We start from the raw sequence: 24,561 nt of genomic DNA on the forward strand, positions 1-24,561 counted from the left end.
TAAATCACCGAGGCTGGCCGTAAAGCTATGATCCTCCTGTCTCAGCCTCCCAAGTACTGCGATTGCAAGTGTGAATTACTAGACCCACCTAGCAACCATCCCAGATGTATACTTCTACCCTTGGATACAATACTAAATCAGTTTTGAAGGTGAAGTCTGCTCAAAGAACATCAGAAAATGTTCTTTGAACTGAACCTTCCAGGCCAGTAAGAAGAAGAGTTCTGCTAACAAGTTGGACCAGTTTGGGTGAGAGCTGAGATGTAAAAAGAGTATAGTATTTGTGTTATACAAGCTTCTTCATATTTAAGAGATTTTGGAATCAAAACCCCAGATAAAACAACCTCCATTTATAAAACCTCAGCAAGAAGAAAAGTAAATGTCTGTATGACAGTTATTGTATTAGCTGCTTGATATAAACATTCCCAGCATCTTTCCACATTTTGTGTCTTTTCAGAGTTCTATGTAATTTTATATATTTGTCAATTAATTGAACCTATTTCCCATCTCTATTCCCACCCCTCTTTTTCAACCTTTCAACTAAATAAGATCTTTTCAACTAAAATGAGATCTAAGAAAAGAACAAAAAATAAAAGACATGAAACTGTATTTAAATAAAGATATATGAAATTTTGAAAAAGGGCCAAACAAAGCTTCTGGAAATGAAAGACTAAATAAGCCAAATAATAATTCAACTAAAAGTCTCAGCAGTATATTAGACCTGGTAGAAGATAGAATTTTAGGCCTTTAAGATAAGTGAAAACTTATTAAACAATAAGGAAATAAAAAAGGAACCATGGCAAAATTTACAAGAACCCTAGAAAAAAGGTTGGACTTTCATCCTATACCTCATAATGATGCATGACTACAATGCAGGAATAACAACAACAACAACAACAACAACAAAAATTAAGCCAAGTGAGGTGGCACATGCTTGTAATCTCAGCATTTGGAAGGTTGAGACAGGAGGATGGCGGTTCTTGGACAGCTTCAGCCACTTAGTGAGGCCCTTTGCAACTCAGTGAGACCCTGTTTCAAAATAAAGAATAAAAAAATAGAGCTGGGAGTGTCGCTAGGAGGTAGAATGCCCCTGGGTTCCAAGCTCAGTACCACAATAAACAAACAAATAATAAAGGACATTAGAATAAAAGAAAAGAACTGAGATAATGACATTGCTAATGTTTCAGTGAAATAATAACAGAAAAATATTCAAAGCTTTGGGTGGACAGCCAGACACAGGACACACTTAGAATCCCAAAATATAAGGTTAAAAAGAATCTCTCCACTGGGCGTGATGGTGCACGCTTGTAATCCCCACGCTTGGGAGGCGGAGACAGGAGGATCACCAGGTTCGAAGCCAGCCACGCTGGCTTAAGAGATCCTGTTTCCAAATAAAAACAAAAAATAGGTCTGGGAGTGTAGCCCGAAGGTAGAAGTGCTTCCAGAAACCCCAGTACCACCAAAAAGAAAAAATCTCTCCATGACATAATTAAAATGCTTGTATACAAATCTTGGATAATATTAATAGCCTCAAAAGAAAAATGCTAGTCACATTTAGAGATAAATCACTCAAGCCGGGCGTGGTGGTGCACGCTTGTAATCCCAGCATTCGGGAGGCTGAAACCGGAGGATCGCGGTTCACAGACAGCCTCAGCTATTTAGTGAGGCCCTCTGCAACTTAGTGAGACCCTGTTTCAAAATAAAGAAGAAAAATAGGGCAGGGGGTGTGGCTCGGAGGTCAAATGCCCCTGGGTTCTATCACTAGACCCGCAAAAAAATCATTCAGAATTACATATTATTTCTCTATTAAACCCTAAAATAAAGGAGGGCTTTGAACAATGTGTTTCAATTTCTGAAAGAAAAGAATTTCTGACCACCATTGTTATATTTAGCAACTTTATATTTCAGAACTGAAGAAGAAATAAGAAACCTTCCAATTTAATAAAAACCTAAAATAATTTATGACTACTAAGCCAGCATTATAGAAAACACCTTAAAAATAATTTATACTACTAAACCAGCATTAAGAAAACACTTTTAAAAGAAATTAAAACTAAACTCCAAAGCTCAGGAAAAGATCAATCTCATTAGAATAATCATTAAGCAAATTAGGACTAATTAAACATTAGAACACTTCACAGAGGAAGAAATACAAATAGCCAATAAATACGTGGAACTGTTCGGCGTCATGAACAATCAGAGAGATGCAAATCAAAACTACACTGAGATTTCACCTAACCCCAATTAGAATGGCAAGCATCAAAAATACAAACAATAGTAAATACGTGTGAGAATACAGGGAAACAGTATTGCAAATTAGTGCAGCCACTTTGGAGATCAAGATTCATCAGAAGACTGAGAATAAAAACTACTGTATCCAGCTATACCACTCCTGGGTATCTTTCTAAAGGATTGAATTTGCAATATCATAGTGATACATGCATATCTATGTTTATGGAAGCACAATTCACAATAACCAAATAAAGGAATCAGCCAGATATTCATCAACAGATGAATGGATTATGAAATTATGGAATATAAACACAATGGAATTAGACTCAGCCATAAAGAAGAACAAAATTATGCCAGTTTTAGGAAAACGAATGAATTTAGAGAACTCTATGCTAAGTGGGATTAGCTAGCCACAGAAAGTGTAGGGTCATATGTTTTCTCTCACATGAGGAAGCTAGGAGAAAATTGGGATACGAAGGGGACTCCAGACAAAGGAGGAGAAACCCCAGTGCAGTGACGGAGAGGGCGTCTAGGGAGAGAGGTGAGTGGGGAGTATCACCAAAAAATAAATAAAGAAAAAAAGAAAAAAAGCAAGAAAGAAGAAAGAAAGGAAGGAAGAAAGGCAGGCAGGCAGGCAGGCCAAGCATCTACTTAGAAGACCAAAAAAAAAAAAAAAAAAAAAAAAAAAAAACCAACAACAACAACAAAAAAAACTCTACCAGAATACTTCTAGAGCTGATAAACAAATTCAGCAAAGCAATACGATACAAAAATTTAACATTAAAAAATCAATAGCTTTTGTATATATCAGTAATGAAGTAATGAGTACTCTGAAAAAGAAGTTAAGATAACAATTCTGTTCACAGAAGCCTCAAAAAAAGTAGGAATAAATCTAAACATGAGATGAAAAACCTCTACAATGAAAGTATAGAATACTGAAGAAAGAAATTAAAGAGAACACTACAAGATGAAAGATCTCCCATATTCTTGGATAACCAAAATCTGTAGATTAAATCAGTGTCCATCAAAACTCCATTGACATTCTTCACAAAACTAGAAAAAGCAGTTTTAAAATTTGTATGGAAGAATAAAGACCTAAAATAGCCAAAGCAATTCTGAGAAAAAAAAATACAAAACAGGTTTAATTCACAATATCTAAAGGTTTAGCTCCTTAGCAGAAAACTAGGAAAACTCCAGCATAAAGGACACATATCATAGTTAGTGATATGAAGACACTTGGGGATAACACAAAACTGGCTACTGAGTATCACATGATTGTGGGATTTTTTCTTTCTCTTTCTCTGAATATATTCTGGTTTAGGCTTAGAGCTAAATCTTTATACATATTATGAAATTATTAAATATTAAATATTATTAAATATTTCTTGTCACTTACTATATTGTATTACCACTATAGCATTTTTACTACTATAACTTTTTTCTATTGCATGTGTCTAATAGTGCATTTTTTAAAATTTGGTTTTGAGGATTGGACCCAGGGGTGTTCAACTTCTGAGCTACAGTCTCAGCTCTACTTTATTTTACTTTTTTATTTTCAAATAAGGTCTTGATAAGTTTCTGAGGATCTTTCAGCACATTTATAAGAGATAAGGAAATGCCTATTATAAATAATTAAGTATCTTTAAATACCTTATTGTTATTTCTTTTCATTCTCCTTTCTCAATACAGGTGGACTAAAGGAAATGAAACCGCGATTTTGCAGAAAAGTCCAGAATAACACACCGAGAGGATATAGACATATAAAGCTGTTACTCAATAATTTATTTTGTGTTTACTTGGTTTATGTGGATATTAACCAGAAATTCTTGAAATAAAACTGTTCTACAGTGAGGGTGACTGCCCACACTTCTCTAAATTAATCTGTTACAAAAATGACAGCTTATGCTTAGGAAAAGAGGCCACTTAACTGCTTATTATATCTGAGAAATCCTTTAGCCCAATTCCATGCAAAAAAAAAAATAGGAAGAAATAGACCTCATAAATTTTTAAAGGAATGCATTTCTGCTTTTTATAAGGGAAGATGGGATGAATGTGACCACCTTCTTCCCACACATCCTCCACACTAGGTCTAGAAGACATAAATGCATGTGATAAGTATTTTCCCTTGGGCACAAGTGCTACCCCAAGACTAACCCAAGAGAGAAAGAGAGGAGAGAGAGAGAGAGACAGGGGCAGGGGGCGGGGAAGGTAATCTAACACACAAAGTCAGGTTTCCCTGTTTTCCTATAGAGTCCCATATAATTGTTGACTTTCATAGGCAGTTTGTGTTGTTTTTCAGAGGAAGCTCACAAGTAATTCCCAAGGGATAAGACAGATATTTTTTTTTGTTTGTTTTAGGACAAGATAATAGGTTCTTTTGCAATTGTAAGGTTTCTTTGTTGTACCCTTTCTAAAGTTGATGAAAACATTTTAAATGACTTTAATATCGATAAACTTTCTACTTATAAATAGAACCTGTAATATCGATCCTGTTTTGTAGTAGAAAACACTAGCATGAACACAGTTTACTTGTTATAGGTGAGTAGTATAGATTCAGTGTCTGTCTTCATATTTTCTAAAAAATGAAGCATATGTTTTTATATTAGTAATATGTAATTGAAAAACTTGAAACATTTTTCTGGGTTTTATTTGTATTGCTTATAATACAAATAACTATAAAAAACCTTCAGTATGTTTTTATAGTTATAGTGCATCTCAATTCATTATGGGGAGCACTCAATCCCACACATGGCAAATGGATAGAACAGCTAGAGTTATAGTGCTATAAAAATCCACTAGTTTTGAAATAATATATGCAGTGACAATTTTTATAAATTTTGCTTGATTATTAGGAAGGTAAGCCACTAAAGTTATATTGTGATTTTAGAGATTTTTATAACTTTTCTATATTCATGTGTTAGAGTACTTACTGCCACCAGGTCAGTTAGATTTAGGACAAGTTCAATCATATTTAATAATTAGTAGAAGTCAATTGTCAAACTGCTTCCCATGATTTGTACCTAATATAGCAGTCCCTGATATTTTATTTGATGGTTTCTTTCTTGCTTTCTTTTTTTTTGTGTGTGTGTGTGTGGTACTGGGAATTAAACCCAGGGGCATGCTACCTCCAAGATACACCCCCAGCCCTATTTTTATTCATTATTTTGAAACAAGGTCTCCCTAAGTTGTGGAGGGCCTCCTAAGAAGCTGAGACTGGCCGTGAACTGTGATCCTCCTGTCTCAGCCTCCCAAGTACTGGGATTATAAGTGTGCGCTACTACACCTGGCAAGAAAGTGCTTTCTAATTAGATAAATTCACAAATTACATATTTGATTTTTGGCCTTTCAACCTATGTTATGCAGGTGACCTTAAATCAGAATGTGTTCTCCATGAACCAAATTTGTTTTTCTCTGCAATCCTGTGGGGTAACTGCCATTCCAGTAGAAAAGTCTTGGGGGAATGATTATTGGTTTATTTTCCTCTTTGAACAAACTACTCATTAGTCTCCATTTAAAAAAAAATCCCCAGAAAGGCCGTCAAGAGTGGGATCGGTATTTTCAGCGCGGCATGCACAGAGAAATATCGCAGAAAATTAAAACCAGATGCTTCCCCTAATCAGCAATAACTAGGAGGAAAGGGGCAACAGGAAGTGGCCAAGCTATAGAAAGGGCCCTATAGTGAAGGAATTAAGGTGACCAATCAGAGGGTATGGAATAGGGGAGGATGGAGCCTCTTTAAAAAGCAGGAGGTATATAAACATATGTATTAAAGTTAATCACCAAACAAGCATGGGATGGAGGGAGGGGGAAGGAATGGGATGGGGACTGGATGAGGGCTAATTGGATGATGTGTGCTTGTATATCCTCTCAAGTCTTGTATTCCAATGTGATGTATGATTACAATGCACCAATAAAAAGAAATAAAAAAAAAAGAAAAAGAAAAAAGGAAAAACTGTAAAAAAAAAAAAAGCCCCAGAAAAGTCATTTTTCCCTGGCAACAGATTTCTGTTCATCTTTCAGCTAAGGCAGCAGCTGATTCAAAAAGCCCTGTCTTGCTTTTAACTAGTTCTTTCCATTTTAAAAAAGAATCCTTATATTCACCATACAGGCATTATGTTCAAGATTCAGATTTTACTGAAAAGACAACAATTGTGTGTCAAATTCAATTGGCTAGCATTCAGGATAGCCCACTCACCAAGTGATAGCGAGCAGTTAATTTTATATGAAAGAAAAAGCATGTTCTTGAGATGCTGCAATTAAGGTCCACGGCAGACCAGGCAACTGGAAAAAGCACTTGGGGCCTGGGAGAAGAGTAAGGACATAAAAGGAGCAACAAGGAAGAAAGAACCTAAGAAAGAACAAAAAATTAAATAAGAGAAAGAAAGAAAACCATGAAAAAAAAAGCATTGTTTCATAATTGTATCTTGGGATGCTCTGTTGTAATCGATCTGAAGCTAGAGATATTTTAGAACAATTTTAGTTCATTTATCTATTCTATCCTATAAACTGGTGAACTATTCTGATATGTCTAAAAATTATTAAATATTGAATGTCATCTTTTGTTTACTATAAAATAAGTAAAATGATTATGTCTACTTTAACTTGGAGTTATTTTGCTAAGGAAACAGTCAAATAATGGCCTATATAGAAAACTGAACACATCTCTACTAAGTGATTTGCATGGAAAATGCAAAGCTTTTTTTCTACCATTTCTTCAATGAAATAGGGTATGCCTAATATTTGGAAAATGCTCAGAGAATCTTCTCCTGAGGTATAATTTTAATGTACTCCAACCTGTAATTTGTTCAAGAGAATGGTGATATGGTCCATTGTGGGACTTTAAATAGTACATTCTTAATGGTGTCTAAATCCTCTTGTGAACTGCATTAGTGTGAAATGTTACTTATTGAGTCAAATAGAGACATTACTCACAAAAGGGAATGCATAGCCCCATCTCTGCTGAGAACAGGAAAGAGCTTCTAGGGTAAAGAACAGAAGAACAGAGCAAGTACTAGGATTACAGGTGTGCACTACCATGCCTGGCTTCTTATCTGTAAAATGGAGATAAATATAGTACCTACTTTGTGGGGTTAAATAAGACTATGAATATAGTTAAACACAATATTTAACACCCAGTAAATATTTGGTAAATGTTAGTTTCATCAAATGCCTACCATTGCCATTCTTCCTTCTAATCTCTAGAGAATAATTTACCTCTAAATGTTAATTAGCTAAGGCATATATATATATATATATATATATATATATATATATATATATAGTTAGTGTGTGTGTGTGTGTGTGTGTGTGTGTGTGTGTGTGTTTTATTTTTTATTTTGAAACAGGGCCTCACTGAGTTGCAAAAGGGCCTAACTAAATAGCTGAGGCTGTTCTCGAACCGCCATCCTCCTGTCTCAGCCTCCCAAATGCTGGGATTACAAGTGTGCACCACCACACCCAGCTGTAAAATCTACTTATTAGCCCAGAGTTTCAAGGCATCTCACCTTCATGTAGTTGGTAGGTCTTCAGGATTGTTTGATATTGCAACTCTCAAGAATTATCATTGCATTTGTAATGGTGAAACTGTCAACATACTGCATGATATGATTAAAATGTGGCAGGAGAAAATCTTTCAGAATCATGGCATTAAGCCCATAACAGGTGAGATAATTGCCTGGGCTTAACATCTGCCTCATCAGAATCTTATCAAAAGCAAGATATTCAGAGCAACCTAGATCTCCTACTACATAACAATTTAAAAATATACTACCATAAGTTATCTCTCTGACCAAATGAAATATAGTGAAGGTGTTGACAAGCTTATATAGGCAGCCATGTGCACCTGCTACTTGCAGACAAGTACAAATAATTGGAATGAGTCCCAGGAAGTATTTAATAAAATGCACTGAATACACTGAGTTTTATACTGACTTTTTTCAAAATTATTTGAAAAAATTATTAAGATTATATATACATATATATTACCTAATATATATATATTTTTTTTATATATTATATATTTATATAAACATATATTTAAATAGGCATCCAAAGAACACATACAAAAAATAAGAAATAGGACTGATAATCCATTCCAAACTTTAAATGATCATAGACTAAATGGTGATATATTTACAATATAAAATAGCAGGGCTTTAGGAAGCCAGAGTGCTTAATGACTAAGAGTCTATTCTGCAGAATGATGGCCTGAACTTGAGCCTTGACTGTGACACTTAGTAGTTATCTGACCTCAATCCAATGACTTTGGTTCTCTTTGCCTCGGTGTTCTCAACAATGAATGACAATAATATGGCATCTATATTTAAGAATTAATATGTGCCAAGTACATCAAAATACTTAGAACAATGCCTGGCACATTGTACATTTTTGTTTTCTTAATAAAAAAAATTTTAAGCAGTTTTTATGTCTTAATAGAGTGTGGTTATTGGGTAATAAACTCCCTACAGATACATTAATAGACTGAAAAAATGTTAATTGCCTAAGGTCACCAATGTGCTATTTATACTTCAAATGTTATTTTTATAATTTTCTAAAAAGCTTCATTAAAGTATTTCATACAATACCAAGAAAAGTCTGCTAACTGGAACTTTAAGAATAGAGTAAGGCAGTAACAAAGTTTATATTGATAGAAAAGTGGATGAAATAGTTTAATCTATTATTCTTCCTTGACAAATCAAAAGGAATATCGATATTTATAAGGAGAAGTTTAACAAAGACAAATGTAATATAGTTCTTGTCAGATGTGATTATCCCTTAAGTGTACATTTACATATTAAGGAGTTGCTATGCTGTCTTAAATCTTGAAAAAGCAATTTTATATTACTTTGAAGTGGAGGAGAAATAAAATTTAGGTCAATAATATAATGTTGTCCTAAAGAAAAGGCAATGGAAAATTATCAAGCAAAAAAGCATTATTGTTCTCTTTTGCTATATAATAGATTTTTCTGATGCATTGCATTTAGCAAAATGAAGTAATTTGGAGTTAAAGAATATTGTAAAAAATATGAGTTCTGATGAAAAGCAATAAAAATTTAATTGTCTTTACTGAAGTTTACCTACAATTAATTGGGAAGGTGCTTATTTTCATTGCAAAGAACAAATACCAAGACAATATGTAGACCAGAAGCCAATTATTCTCACATATTTACCAGGCACAATAGGAAGTAATGATGTTCAAAAGCACTAGTCATAATATAGCATGAAACCAACTTTGCAATGAAAGATTGTTCTATAATAGGCATTCAGATTTCCAAAACCTACAGTTTTTTGACCATATTAGTATATTCCTTTAGTGCCAGTTTTTGAAAAGCACAACATATTGCATATCTTGAGAAAGTCTTGAGATACTTTGTTTGTGCCAGCATGTGTTACTGACGATTTAACCCAAGGGCATTCCATCTCACAACCCCAGCCTTTCTTTAAATTATTTTCATTTTGAAATGGTGTCTTGCTAAGTTTCTACACACTTGCTTGGGACCTACAATCCTTCTGTCTCATCCTCCCAGGTACTGGAATTACAGACTTATACCACCATGCTCATCTTTGAACTTTGTTTAGAGAATCTATAAAGCAAATATCAGGAACATATTAACCTATTATTGCAACTTTTTTATTCTTTGCCATTAGACAAGTTTAAAAGATATTTTTATGCAAGGTGTAGTGGCTCACGTTTGTAATTCTAGCATTTGGGAGGCTGAGACAGGAGGATCATGGTTCACGGACAGCCTCAAATACTACTTAGTGAGGTTCTTTGCAACTCACTGATTTTCCTTTTTCAAAACAGAATAAAAACTAGATCTGGGGGTGCAGCTTGGAGGTAGAATGCTCCTAGGTTCCATTCCAAGTCTGTCTGTCTGTCTGTCTGTCTGTCTCTCTCCCTCTCTCTCTCTCTCTTTCTCTCTCTCTCACACACACACACACACACACACACACACACACAAATTAACAGATTTTTTTAACCATGCTTTCTCAATACTACCTCTACATGGACCCTTGTGCATATACAAGTTTTTCACACACTGAATTTATGTTTAAATCATCTTCTCTACAATAGGCTGCCAACAGCTCTTTTAGCACAGGCAATGAATAGAAAATCTACTTAAGAGGACGTGTCATGAAAAATCACCTTAGTAGTCAGTCTCACTATAAGTATTAGGGGAATAGAACAATTGTCCTTGAAGAAGGAAGCATAAAGATTGTTCTTTTTGCAAGGATATAACAAAAATACCTAATTTGTAAATTATCGCCTAACCTGGCATTAGGAAGATTTGATCAAAGGCCTAGGGACAGTGAACATTGTGGCTCATGTCTGTAATCCCAGTACTTGTGATGTTGAGAAAGAAGGATTGCAAGTTTGAGAAAAGTATCAGCAATGTAGCAAGACTCTCAGAAACCTAGAGAGAGCTTGTTTCAAAACCAAATAATAAAAAGAATTGGTGATGTATGCTGGAGATAAAATGCCTTTGGGTTCAGTCCCCAGTACCTTCGCCCCCTTCTGCCACACACACACTCACAAAAGCCCTGAGGCCTCCTGTAATGGAAAGGACCATTTTTTCCTAGAACAAAAACACCTGACTGGTCAAAATTTAAGGTCCACCTAAATGATAGACGAGTCTAGGAAGGATACAATTGTTACGGAGAAGAGCTGAGAACAGACAGCTTACCCAGTGCTAAGGTTTGGATTTGGTTTTCTCCTGTGATCAGGGTGTTGGTGGTTTGGTCCTCACTGTGAAAGTGTTTAAGCTCCGAGTCCTTTAAAGGGTTGGGATTAATGGGAGGTCTATGAGTTACTGGGAGCTCTGCCCTGGAAAGGAATACTGATCTCCCAGAACAAGTCTCAAGATAATGTGTTACTATAAAATCCCGAGCGTGACCTCCGACCCTCTCTGAATTCCTCTGTGGGGTATGATTGCTCCCATTCACGCCCTGTTCATTCCTTGCCATATGCCATGATGTGATGTAGCAGAGTGAATCCTATGAGACCTGAATTGAGGCTCACGCCATGTCCTTGTGCCTCTCAAACTGTTTGTCAAATGAACCTTTTATTTATAAAATTAAACTGTCTTGGGTATTTTGTTTTGGTGGTAAAAAGCTGACTAATGCACTCCGATACAGAGAAAACAACAAAAACAAATACTTCTTGGTTGTATTTGTGGCGGAACCTTTAGGTGGTTCAGAATTATATCCTCTTGCCATCTTATAACTGAGAAAATTATTGTGTGTTTGAATTGAAATGTGTGCAAGAAAAGAGTACAAGCATAAAGGAATAAAAAGAGAATTATCTAAAGGTCTTGCAAATATAGACAGGATTCTCAAGTGAGAAGTTCTGAGAGTTTGTCTTCAGATTTTCCAGAGCGAGATGATTTGCTGGCTGTAAGTGAGACTTGGGCTTACTGTCACTCTTAAAATCATGTTCCACCAACACCAAATATCAATCTACATCAATATCCTTTTCATTATTTGGGGACTACCACAGGACCAAACAAGTCCCAACCTCTTTTTATTAAATATGAAATAAAAACATATGATCACTGGAAGGGAGTAGATTGGATGTGTAGATATTGTGCTATAATATAAACAACAAGTATGGTCTTTAGAGTTGCACAATAATGACTGAGTGAGTAATCTTATTTTTCACCCCATTTTTCTGGGTGCACTTGTTCAGAGACCAGTTCACAATCATGACCCCTGAGCCAGACCTACATTGATACCTGCTTTTGTGTGGCCAGTGAGCTAAGAATCGATATGCATCCAAGCATATTAGTGCATGCCTGTAATCCCAGTATTTGTGAGACTGAAACAGGAGGATCACAGGTTCAAGGCCAGCCTCAGCAATTTAGTGAGGCCTTTAGCAACCTAGCAATACCCTGTTTCAAAAATAATAATAATAATAATAATAATAATAATAATAAATATTATTTTTAAAGGGCTGGAAGTGGCCCTGGGCTCAATCCTCAATACCACAAAAAAAGATTTTTTTTAGCAATGTTATAAAAGGCATCCTTACATGGATAATATTATATACAAGATCATACTTTAAAAATATGAGCTAGCTGGGGATATGGTGCACGATTATAATCCCAGTATTTGGGAGGCTGAGACATGAGAATCACAAGTTTACCACAAGCCTCAGCTACTTAGTGAGCCCCTCTGTGACTTAGTGAGAACTTGTTTCAAATAAAAAGTAGGGCAGGGGGTATAGTTTGAAAGTTTCAATCCTCAGTATCCCATAAAAATATGAGATAGTTCATGCTTACTGAGTTAGTCACATCATTTTTGACATTAGAAGTTATCAATTTATATTTTCTAGAAGTAAAAAAACTAAAAAGCTCTCTGAGTAAAATAGCTAATATTTCAGTACTAAGTAGGATAATTTTAATTTTCACTATAAGTTTATACTTTCCAACAATATGACCTAGGTCATTACTGTCCCATATATTTTTATTAGATTAAGTTGGTTATGCTTACTATATTGAATAATATTTGTCAAATTTTAGCATCCAAAGTAAAATAGCTATTTTCCTGAAGGACTACTTAGAGATTTTTATAGCAGAACTACATTGTTTTAGCTTTCTTTTATTAAGAGTAAATAATCTTTATTAGGAGCCTAATCTACATGTTTAATTTCTAAGGTTCAAGTAGGGATCTATTCCCTCATGGATAGAAATGGGACACAGGATCTTGGCTTCAGATCCATCTCATTTAATCTCCCTCTCCTCTGCAGTGGCCCGACTTTTACTTCTATAGAAAGACTGGTATCCATATTTTAATGAATAAAACAATATTTAGAGTGGTTTTGCAAACTTCATGTTTATTATTATATTGTAATAGAGAATCATTCTTGGACAATATTACATCTTTCAGTACTGGAGTGAATAACAAGTTATTTATGTTTCAAAAATTTCTTGTGAAGTATTTTACATATGGTAACATATAAACACTGTTGATGAATTGTCAAATAGAAAAGGAAAAATAAGCTGAACACAAATTTATACCATCTCACCGAATTGAAAAAGACATTTTTCCCATTATACATAAATCATAGCATACAAAAGAATAAAGTTCTCTCAAATTGCTACAGTGCAGTTGTCAGCAGTGTGCTATTTTAAGGCAACGATGATAAGTACAAGTTAGATTGAATTCTGCATGTTTTACCACTGCCCCGCCTTTTAGTGTTTGCAGATTTCTGTAGTATAATTTCATACTACTGATGAGATGTGGTTGAAAGTGGACTTGAGAAGAGATAAATGTAACCGACTCTAAGTAATAGAGCAGATTCCATCGCATCATTACATCGACCCTTCTCATTTTGCTTTGTTTCCACAAAAAGGTGTGTTTCTCAGTCAACAGGATGAGGATGACAAAGGTTGACTGATAAACACAGTCAACATACTTGAACACAAGATTTGGTGACACTAAGAAGAGTGATAGAAATAAGTATGTCTTAAGAGTCTATAATTAAAGTCTCAGAGAATTCTCACCATAGCTTACCTTATTCCTACTAGGACAAATAACATGCATTCCAGAAAAAACTATCAAGTCAACTGTGAATTTAAGTAACAGGATCAATTGTATAATTTATTGCAAAGTTATCTACAATAGCCAGTAAATGTAAACAACCTATAAGTAGAAAAAGAAAATGTACACAGCACGGGAAATGGCACATTAGAGGAACCTCTCATATCATAGGTTCTTTCTGGAACTAAATCAAAACAACAGTTTTGAGGCAGCAGCTGAGGTAGAAAGGCCGTGGGAAAATACTAGTGAGCAAGTCAGAGAACTAGCAACCAGGTGAAAACCAGAAATGCTGGTTTCTAGAATAGAAAGAAAATTAATAGAAGAAATGGACTTTAGCAGCACCAGGGTGCGGTGGCTCAAAGGGAGGGGAAGCTCCCCTGAAGTGAACGAAAAGGAATTCCTCCAGCCAGTTTAAAAGAAACAGGTACTCTGTCCTGAAAAATATTAATTTGAGCTGAAAATAGGCTCAGATATTGAGAAGCAAGCCATCACTAAGAAAGTCCTAGAACTTTCTAGCAGATGTAGTGAAAAGGGGGGGGGGAGTGGCAACAGCTTAAAATAACTCTGAATATCCCAAGCAGGAGACTAGAAATTCCTTGCAGTTTATCTATTTCTTTCATTTTGTGCTCTCCATCCATTCTCTCATTCTATTTGTCTTGTCCTTGCTATAATTTCTTTTTGAGTACCCAAGACCCAACAACCACTTGAGCTTTACTTTTTTATTGGAGTGGTGGGTGCCCAAGATATGAATCAATCTGAGCACAGACTAGAAAAAGCTCTGGGTAGCAATGGAAGCCAGGATTGAAAGGGTATGTATGCATATGCAAATTAGAGGACCGCAAATTGTCAGAATTGACAGTCTGAGCTCTGTGGTGAAAAGCATGGCTAATAGGGCGTGAGAGTGGGATGGATGGAACAAGGTGGGTAGAAAGTGGTGACCACACAACATGCTACATTGGGCTCTGCACCACCATCCATGCCCAGAAGCATCTGGAGGGCAGGCTGATGTGTCCTACACACCTCTCCAGCACACACACCAGAGCTCTTAGAACCAGGGATATGGTATACCTAGATTGGTCCCCAGGATTTACAGGTAAGACAAGCTGGCCAGCATCATTGCCAAGTTATTTTTTCCATTCATAGACATAATAAGAAAGCCTTTTTTTTTTAATTTTTTTTTGGTGGTACTGGGGTTCCTGGAAACACTTCTACCTCCGGGATATTTTTTATTTATTTTTTTAAATTTGGAAACAGGGTCTCTTAAGCCAGTGAGGCTGGCTTCGAACCAGCGTGATCCTTCTGTCTCCGCCTCCCAAGCACGGGGATTACAAGTGTGCGCCACCATGCCCGGCATAAGAAAGCCATTTTGAGGAAGAAATCTGCTCTGAAGCAGCTAATATTTCCCCAGTAGTCACTGCCAGAAAAGGAGGTCACTGAGCTCAACATTAGTCACTGCCAGGGAAGGAGATAACCGAGCTTAACATTCAGATCTCCCTAACAATTCTGGCCAATTTAGGTGAGAGGTGAGAACAAGAAAACTGCATGAGATTGGTATGATATAAACATTTTCATAGTGGGGATATTCTAAAAATAAAAATACTGAAAGAAATGCCTTTATTTTAAAAACATCATCAAGAAAAAAAATCTTGTTATGGTTGTTACTACATTAGCTACTCAATATAAACTGAATTCAGATTTCTAGTGTCTCCCCACATATTGTGGGCTTTTTCAGAATTCTAATTGTAACTATTTTGTCAGTTAATTGGAGCCTCACGCAATATGTCTTTTCTTCTATCGCTTCTTCATTTTCTACTTTCCATCCTCCTTTCTAGTCTTACTTTATGTCTTCATCCCCAACCTTTTTAAATTTTTTTCTTCTTCTCTTTACTTTTAATCCATTTTTTAAATTCAATTTAAGATACTTTATTTACTGTTTAATCTTTTCAACCTAGCCTATATTATTTTTCACTCACTTTTCTCTTTGGTTAGTAGAGATCATTAGTAATAACCACTTACTCTAAAGTTACTTTCTCTATATGTGGTACTAGAGACCGAGCCTAGGGATGATTGACCACTGAACTACAACCCTAGTACTTTTTAATTTTTTTTATTTTCAGACAGAATCTCATTGTTTACAAGGCTGACAATGAACTTATGATTCTCCTGCTTCAGCCTCCCAAGTACTGGCCATTTCATAACATTTGTTGATCATACCACAGTGGATACCTTCTTTACCCATCAGCAGGACTAATGTCTTAGTAGTCACGGTGACAGTTTAGAACAATTTTACTGGGTTGTTTGTTTGTTTTAGTGTTAAGTCTTTAAGTTCTTTATATATTCAAGATACTAGCCCTCTACTGGAGGAATAGCTAGCAAAAATCTTCTCTCATTAGGCTTTCTTTTAACACTCTTGATGATTTCTTTTGGTGAGCAAATTTTTTTAGTTTAATGCCATCTCATTTATCAATTATTGCTTTAATTTTCTGAGCTTTGGGAAAAATTTTGAGGAAGTTTTTACCTATGCCTATATGTTAGAGTGTTTGATCTTTTTCCTCCTCTAGTAATTTTGAAGCTTTGCAAAAGGGTCTTGCTAGGTGGCTGAGAGTCTTGCTAAGTTGCTGAGGCTGGTCTTGAACCTGTGATTCTCCTGTCTCAGCTTCCAAAGTACTGGGATTACAAGCATGCACCACCATGTCCAGCTAATTTTTCTTTTCTAAAAATTAAAATTTCTTGCATTCTACAGAAATACTGTTCTGTGACATATCAGAGGCAAAAAATAACTCATTCTTTTGACTAGTTTGAGGTTCAACTGGCCTATAGCCCAGGGCCCTTTAAGAAAATATAAAATATCTGGTTCTGACATGCAATAGTATTTGATCAGAATGTACCTGGGTGACATTAAAGTGTTAAGAGCTGGGTCTCCATCACAGATGCACAGGAAGGAGACATACTATGTGTGAAATGTGTACACTATCAGAGTTAGAAGGAATCTAAATGTCACTAAACACCCATTTCACTTGCAGTTTTACAAACACAATAATTATTCCACTGTTTAAGCTCAGTTAACATGAGGTTAGTGAGAACAAGCAACTTAAATTTGGTCAACAATGCATTGTAATCTAAAACTGCTCTAAGGTAAGTATATTCATTGCTACTTTGAAGACCAGAAAACTGAGCTACATATCATTTGTGAAACTTAATTACAACATTCACAGCTAATAAGGAACGGACTCAACTCTGATTCAAAATCTCTTTCCACCAAACATGATAAAGCTACAGTTTTCATGGAATTGAATATGGAATGGTAGGGTACATTGGCTTGCTCTTCCCAAATATTCTATGAAATTATTCATCAATTTCATTACTTCCCAATTAATTTTAGCCTTAGAAAATATCCGTTTTTATGAATAAACTTTCAGTCTTGTTCAGCAACAATCAATTCCTGTGGTAAGCATAGGAAGCAATAGCCTATGTAAGCAGCTTAGCATTTTCCAGTTAAGATCAGCATAGAGAATGACTGATCTCACTTCCCAATAAACCCAAGTATGATCGTAAACAATTTTACATTTTTAATATGTAGCCTACTTAAGAGTCCCTAAATTATGTCCTTCTCTAAATGTCCTTGCCTTTGACAAAGATACTTTATTACCTTTAAAAATTCTCCATGAGCAAGAATAAGTGACATAGAATATTTAATATCTAGTGCATATTATCTAAACATATTTTTACAATGTTTTTCCCTAGTATCATCAAGAGAGTGATATTTTACTTTAGCTGATATAATAAAAATATGAAATTTACCATGATTCTGAATTTGTAAATGTTTTTTATAATGTTTTTTCTATAATAATGATGGAGAAAGAAATAAGCATTACTCTTTTTAAAATGAATGTAATTGTTAGACATGGGATCTTTTCTGAGCTTAATTTTACCTTACAGTATGCCTATCAGCAAGCAGAATTCAGTGATTCCTACCACTGTTTACCTTGTCCAAAAGTTCTCTAAGCACCAAATCACGTAATTAGTTCAAAATATCACTCTCAGTGTCTTAGGATATTAGTAGGTGAGTTTATAATAGAGGATAGAAAAATGAAAGGAGAAAAGTAAACCAAATGAGGAAGGTAAAATGCTTTGATATTTACATTGCATTTTCCAAACTTTTTTTTTTTTTTCTGGTCCTGGGGATTGAAAACAGGGGCATTCTAACTCTGCTACATACACTCCAGGCTTCTCTCTTCCTCCTCTTCCTCCTCTTCCTCCTTTTCTTTTTTTTTGAGATATATATATCAGGATTTAATCAAGTTACTGAGGCTAGTTATGAACCTATGAGCCTCCGATCTCGGCCTCCCAAGTACTGGGATTACAGGTGCACATCACAGTACCTACTTAGTAAATATTTTAAAGGATCACTTTCCATCTTCTTTTTTTCCCCCTAAAACTGTAATACCATGAAACTTCTTCATAAAGAAGGAAATAGGTAATACATATAAAATGGTGCTCAACACCATTAGAAACCTAAAATGTTCTACTAAAAATACTTTTGTGGTGTTTATATGAAGAAGTAGAGACTGGTAGGATGAGTATTCATGGAAGTGTGAAAAACCGATAGGAGAGCTCACTGCCTAGGTTCCATGTTATGCCATTGGTGACTTCTTTGAATATCATATGTGTATAATTCAATGATATCAAGGGTACAGTTAAACAAACTAAAACTTAGAAAACCCATGCAAGGAATAATTTTGTAATATTTACAAAAGTCTTTTGACGTATATCTTTCAACCAAATTTTTCATATAAAATAGTTATCTTAATTAAATAGCCAAAATTTTAAAAGATTTGTTCTTAATAAATTGCCATTTGTTCAAATGGATTTAATAGGAATATTTTATATTAAAATTATTTCTTTGTTTAAAAATACTAACGTTTTTATATTCACAAAAATGAGAAAAAGAAATGCTGAAATTATAAGAGATTGTGTATAAACATCGACAAGTTGCTTAATTAGAAGAAAGCAGAGATCACTGCTACAGTCTTTGTGTATTATCTGTTTCTGAATTTAAACAATTCTATACATTTTGGCTCATAAATCCACCTGTGTTTTGCCAAACACAGACTCCAGTATGGTGAAAGTTTTGGTTACAGCCTTATTGCTTGAAGGAGATACTTGTTAAATGAAGGCAGGAGAAAAAAGAGGCAGGAAAAGTGAGGTGATATTTAAATTCTTAAAAATATCATAGGCGAGTTGGGTATGGTGTTGCATGCTTATAATTCCAGTACTTGGAAGACTGAGACAGGAGGATCACAGGTTCAAAGCCAGCCTCAGCAACTTAGCAAGGCTTTCAGCAACCTAGTGAGACCATTTTTCCAAATAAGTAATAAAATCAGGCTGAAGGTATAGGTATAGCTTGGAGGTAGAATTCATCTGGATTCAATCCTTAGAACATATAATATATATATACTGGAAAAATATTTCAACTTTTAATTTGTATTTATAAAGCTCTTAACTATGACTAACTCCAAATATTTCCATATAAGTTTTATGATAATTTCTAGCTTTGGGAAGATAAAAAACCTTATAGAATCCCAACTATTTAATGGGAAAAAATGAAAATAAAGTTAAATTGAACTTTCTTAAGTATTTTAAATTATAGAATTGGTCATTTTAAAGAGGCTAATTATAAAACCAACCACTTATTTGGCATTGTATGCTGAAAAAGTTTCAAAGTACGCTACACAGAAAACTACAAAAATGTCAGAGCATCTTTTTTAAATAGATCTCAAGATCTGTGTAATTTGTAATTCATGTAAGATAAAAAAGACTCTTTGAAATTTTGTTTGAAGGTTAATAATTAAATATATGCTTTGAAAGGCAGGTCAAGACTAACCAAAGTAATCATTTTTTAACATAAATTGTAATACCAGAGAGGAGAGATCAGAAATAACTCTAAATGAAATACAATGAGAGAATATTTATGATGTTTATTTTATGTGCTCATCCACTTGGAGCAACAATTCCCCTAGAAATATATTGTTCTAAATGTGTTTATTTTACTTTGAAGAATGGATACAGGAAATACGAGATTCTTTCTGGTCTCAAGCACAGCTAACAAAATAAGAAACAACGGTCTCCTTTTTGCTATAGGCTGACAGGAAAATTGTGGTGGACTTGCTATGGGTGCTGGATCAGGCCACAGCTGAGTGTCACAGCTTGTTCACCACTGTGCCTGTAGAATACAGGCATTCTTCAGAAAGAAGAAATTTTGGACATGAGACAAGTAATGTGAGAATAGAGATGATGAAGAGAAAAATGTTGCCTTTGATGATCCTAACTAGGACTTCCGCCACTCTAACACAGAAAAAGTGAGGTTTTTAATGTCAGCAGAACAGTATCTACATGCTATTTCAAAGCACAGCAGTCTGAGAGTTCACTATTATACGTGGGTGGTAGCCACCAAACCAATTTTACAGTGTTGATTTGTTGCATTTCAAAATCTTATCGATTAATTCTTAGTTCCATGTAAATAGATTGTGTAGTATAAATTACTTCTTTCCAAGGAATTCACTATACATTTAACATACTTAATGATAGAAAGTCATTTTTTTCAGAACAGTGTAGTAACCAGGGCTGTGGCTTGTACAATTGATATGTGTCTGATTAAAAGCTTACTACCATTTTTCAATAAATTCCCCAGTAAGTATTATACTAAAATTCTATTGTGAAAATTTTAAATTAGAAATATTAATCAGTTATCACTTAAATTTTAAAATTATTTTTTATCTTCTACTTGTGTCACCTCATTTTCTTCTAAGGAGAATCATCTTGTTTTTCATGTCTACTGTTAACCATGAGGATATATGAAGCGAATGCCCTAATCATAGATGAAAAGAACATTAATAAAAATTCTCACTTCTTTGTTTTCTCCTTCCTGCCCATCACTGATTTCATAGAAGAAATCCTAGAGTGGTTGTTTGTTTGTTTGTTTGTTTACTGATAGAAAAGTTCTTATTAGCTTGTGACAAATAAGCACATACATCTTTTCCATAACCACTTCTCAAAACTCTGGGTTCATGGTTCATATACTAATTTACTCTGTCAGTTAGTCAATCAGTAAAGACCAGTTAGGTATTTATGATATTCCATGAACTATGTTAGACTTTAAAGATTAAAGGACTAACCCATGGTCCACAGGCAAAGTATACTTTGAGCATCTTAATCTTCCTATTCTGTGACAAGAGAATGTGGCACCAAAGCTCAACAAATGTGTTTTCCTGTTTGTGGCCTCCCGGGTGAAGATAAAAGGGGTATAGAGTCTAATAAAGACTTGCTGAAAGAACAAAATGTGTATGTTGAAGTTTTCTTGTGACAGAGAAAGAGACATAAAGTCTAAATACAGGAGGATTTTGTTTAGAAGCTCAATGCAAAGAAAGAAACAGTGGAATTTGGGGAGGAGGATGGGGAGGGAGTCCTCCTCCCACTACATTCCTTTTACCATTACCAGGCTGGTACTAACAACTCATGTTCTCTACTGCTCTAGGGTCACTGAGGCTTATTTTAAAACTTCAAGGAAGTGAGTAATGTGCTTGCACTAAAAGAGTCATGAGAAAAGGTAATAATACTTAAATATTTCAAACAGAACGTTCTGTTAGAGCAATGGCAGAATCTTGAGAGAGGGTAAAATTTATCTCTGTGTTGAATATTAGGTTGTTGATGGAATGGTTCAAAACTGCCCAAGAATTTTACTAAATTATAATCATTTACAATGCATAGAAATATTTCTTGAACTTCTGACTTGCCAACAGCACTTTGATCAGTTGATGTCTAGTGAGATTTAGAATTTTTATTGGCAAAAATTCAAAAGTTTTTCAGCACACTTTTATACTTTATTGGTGCCTTATAGTCTTATATTATAATGTACTTCATAGTGGTAGAGATACACACGCACAGCACTTAGGGTGAGCTTTCCTCTTCTTTCCCCGTTCCCCACCCCTTCTTCATACATGATATTGAGTTTGACATTTATTTTCTCACATGTGTACATAAGGTCAATGGAAGTGTTTTCTTCATCAATCTTCCCTCATACACACACAAACTCCCTTGCTCCAATAGCATTTAATAAAGTTTGTGGCTATTTTTTCATATATAGAAAGTTGGCAATATCATCTACTAAACCTAAAATTTCATTTTCTCTTTGACGCAGCAATCCCACTTCAAGGTATTTAAACCTCAGGCACTCCCTACACCTACAAGAAATGAGGTTTGTACTATTATATGTGTTACATGGTAAGAACAGCTATGGACCCTCTACCAATTCTTTAGAGTAGCATGGAGATCTAAAAGGGACTACAGACTTTTTCTATGTAGTGATATGAAAAATTCTCTAGGAAATGGTATGAAGTAAAAGTAACAAGTTATAGTACACTCAACAGACGGTTAAATTCTGTGGAAAAAGAAGATATAAACATGTAAAATACACAAAGATATTTGCAGAAAGACACACTAATACACAAGAAACTAAAAACAATGATGATCTATGGGGACCATGTTAGAAATAAAGTAAACAAAAGTGGACAGGGAAAAAAGTAAAATAAAACTTAGCAATGCATGCTGTTTTATGTTAATTAATTAATTTATTTATTTATTTTTTCAGTAGTGGAGATGGAACCCAGGGGCATTGTACCTTCAAGCCACACCCCAGCCCTAGTTTTTAATATTTTTATTTTACTGAGTTGTGAAGGGCCTAGCTAAGAAGCTGAGGCTGTCCACAAACCGTGATCTTCCAGTCTCTGCTTCCGGAAAGCTGGGATTACAAGCATGCACCACCATGCCCGGCACTTATTCTTGTGTTTGTACTTTTACCATATGAATATAATACTACTAAAAATGAAAATGTATTAATGCTGGATTTTAATGTACTTAACCTTCGCAATTTTGACCTAGGAAAGATGTCATTCTCTCTTGTCAATTGTGTTCAGAATTCCCCGAGTATAATTACCTCATGGAGCCTATAAATATTTTGGTTTCCTGAGGGTAAGAATCTGTGTCACCAACTTGCATTATAAAAGTCACCTTGAGCCAGGCGTGGTGGTGCACACTTGTAATCCCCTTGCTTGGGAGGCGGAGACAGGAGGATCACGCAGGTTCGAAGCCAGCTGCACAGGCTTAAGAGATCCTGTTTCCAAAAATAAAATAGGTCTGGGAGTGTAGCCCAGAGGTAGAAGGAAAAAAAAAAAAAGAAAAAAAGTCACTTTGATTTTTTTGGAGGGGGGTACTGGCTTTAATATTTTTACTGGTCATTAGAAAGTTTCTAATTCTCCTTTTTACACAATTATAATGACACTTTGAGGCACTTTTTAAAATTAGATGAGATTATGTGCTTTATTAACTAATGAAATATGAGTGGAAGTGGCATGTCATTTCTAGGCAGATGCATTTAATTACAAGTATAGCAGTCCTTTATTCTTGCTAAAATTATTTCAGAAGACTAATAAAAAAGAATCTTCCCTCAGCCTCATCCTTAGGTGTCTTAAAAAGCAAAGTTTTCTACTGACTATACAACATGTAAACATGAAAAATGAATGAAAAGCATGACGATGAAAGAGAAATTATTAAAAAAAATATTTAGCTTTGACCAGAGAAGAATATTTTCTGATCTGAAGACAGTAGGGTCTACCCTATTACATGTATGACACATCTTTTTTTATTATTTGATGGCAAGAGTCATTTAAATTCCACTACAAACAAATAAAAATTCTCCTTAGAAACATATACTCAGACTGGGTGGTAACGACTGCACAGTGGAGTTCAGTGCCCAGTTCCCTCATTATCTTCTCCAGAAATCCTTTGCCAAATAACCTTTGGGAACCCGACGACTTTTATTTATTTATTTTTATTTTATCTTATTGGTGCACTGTAGTTATATATCTTGATGAGGTTCGGGCTGGTAAAGGCATACATGCACACAGCACTCGTTTATCCCTCCACCACTTCCCACTCTATTCCCCCCTTTTCCCATTCCCAGCATAGTGATTTACTTTGATAAGTTCATGCATCAGGTACATTGAGGTGTTTCTCTCTTCTCCCCTCCTGTCTCCCTCAGATATGTCGCCTTCTTCACCTAATGTTTCCCCTTCTTTGTCTGGAGTCCATGCTATGTCCTGCTTTCTCTCTAGTTTTTTCATATTAGGGAGCACATCCAACTTTTCACTTTTTGTGACTGACTAATCTCACTTAGCATAATGTTCTCCAGCTCAATCCATTTTCTTGAAAATGAGATAATTTTGTTCTTCTTTATAGCTAAGTCAAATTCCATTGTGTGCATATACCATAGTTTTATAATTCATTCATCTTTTGATGGACAACTCATCTGGTTCCATATAAACTGAAGATCTTGAAAATGAAAGGACCTCCCACAATCTTGGGTAGGTAGAACAAATATAATCAAAATGGCCATTCTTCCAAAAGAAATCTACAGATTCAGTGAAGACCCATAAAATTACCAATGTCATTCTTCACAGACATAGAAAATTCAGTTCTTAAATTAATTTCAATCAACAAAAAACCCAGAGCAGCCGAAGTAGTTCTCAGCAATAAGAACCATGCAGGGGACATCACAATACCTCATTTTAAACTATACTAAAAAAGTACACTATTTTATTACTTTACTTTTTATAGTAATAAAAACAGCAAGTTATTGGCACCAAAGCAGACACATAGAACAATGTAGCAAAATAGAAGACTCAGAAACAAATCCACACACTTACAGCCAGATTTTTGACAAAGGAGCCAAAAACATAC

This window comes from Muscardinus avellanarius (assembly GCF_963383645.1).
Source record: "Muscardinus avellanarius genome assembly, chromosome: 9".
NCBI lineage: Eukaryota > Metazoa > Chordata > Mammalia > Rodentia > Gliridae > Muscardinus > Muscardinus avellanarius.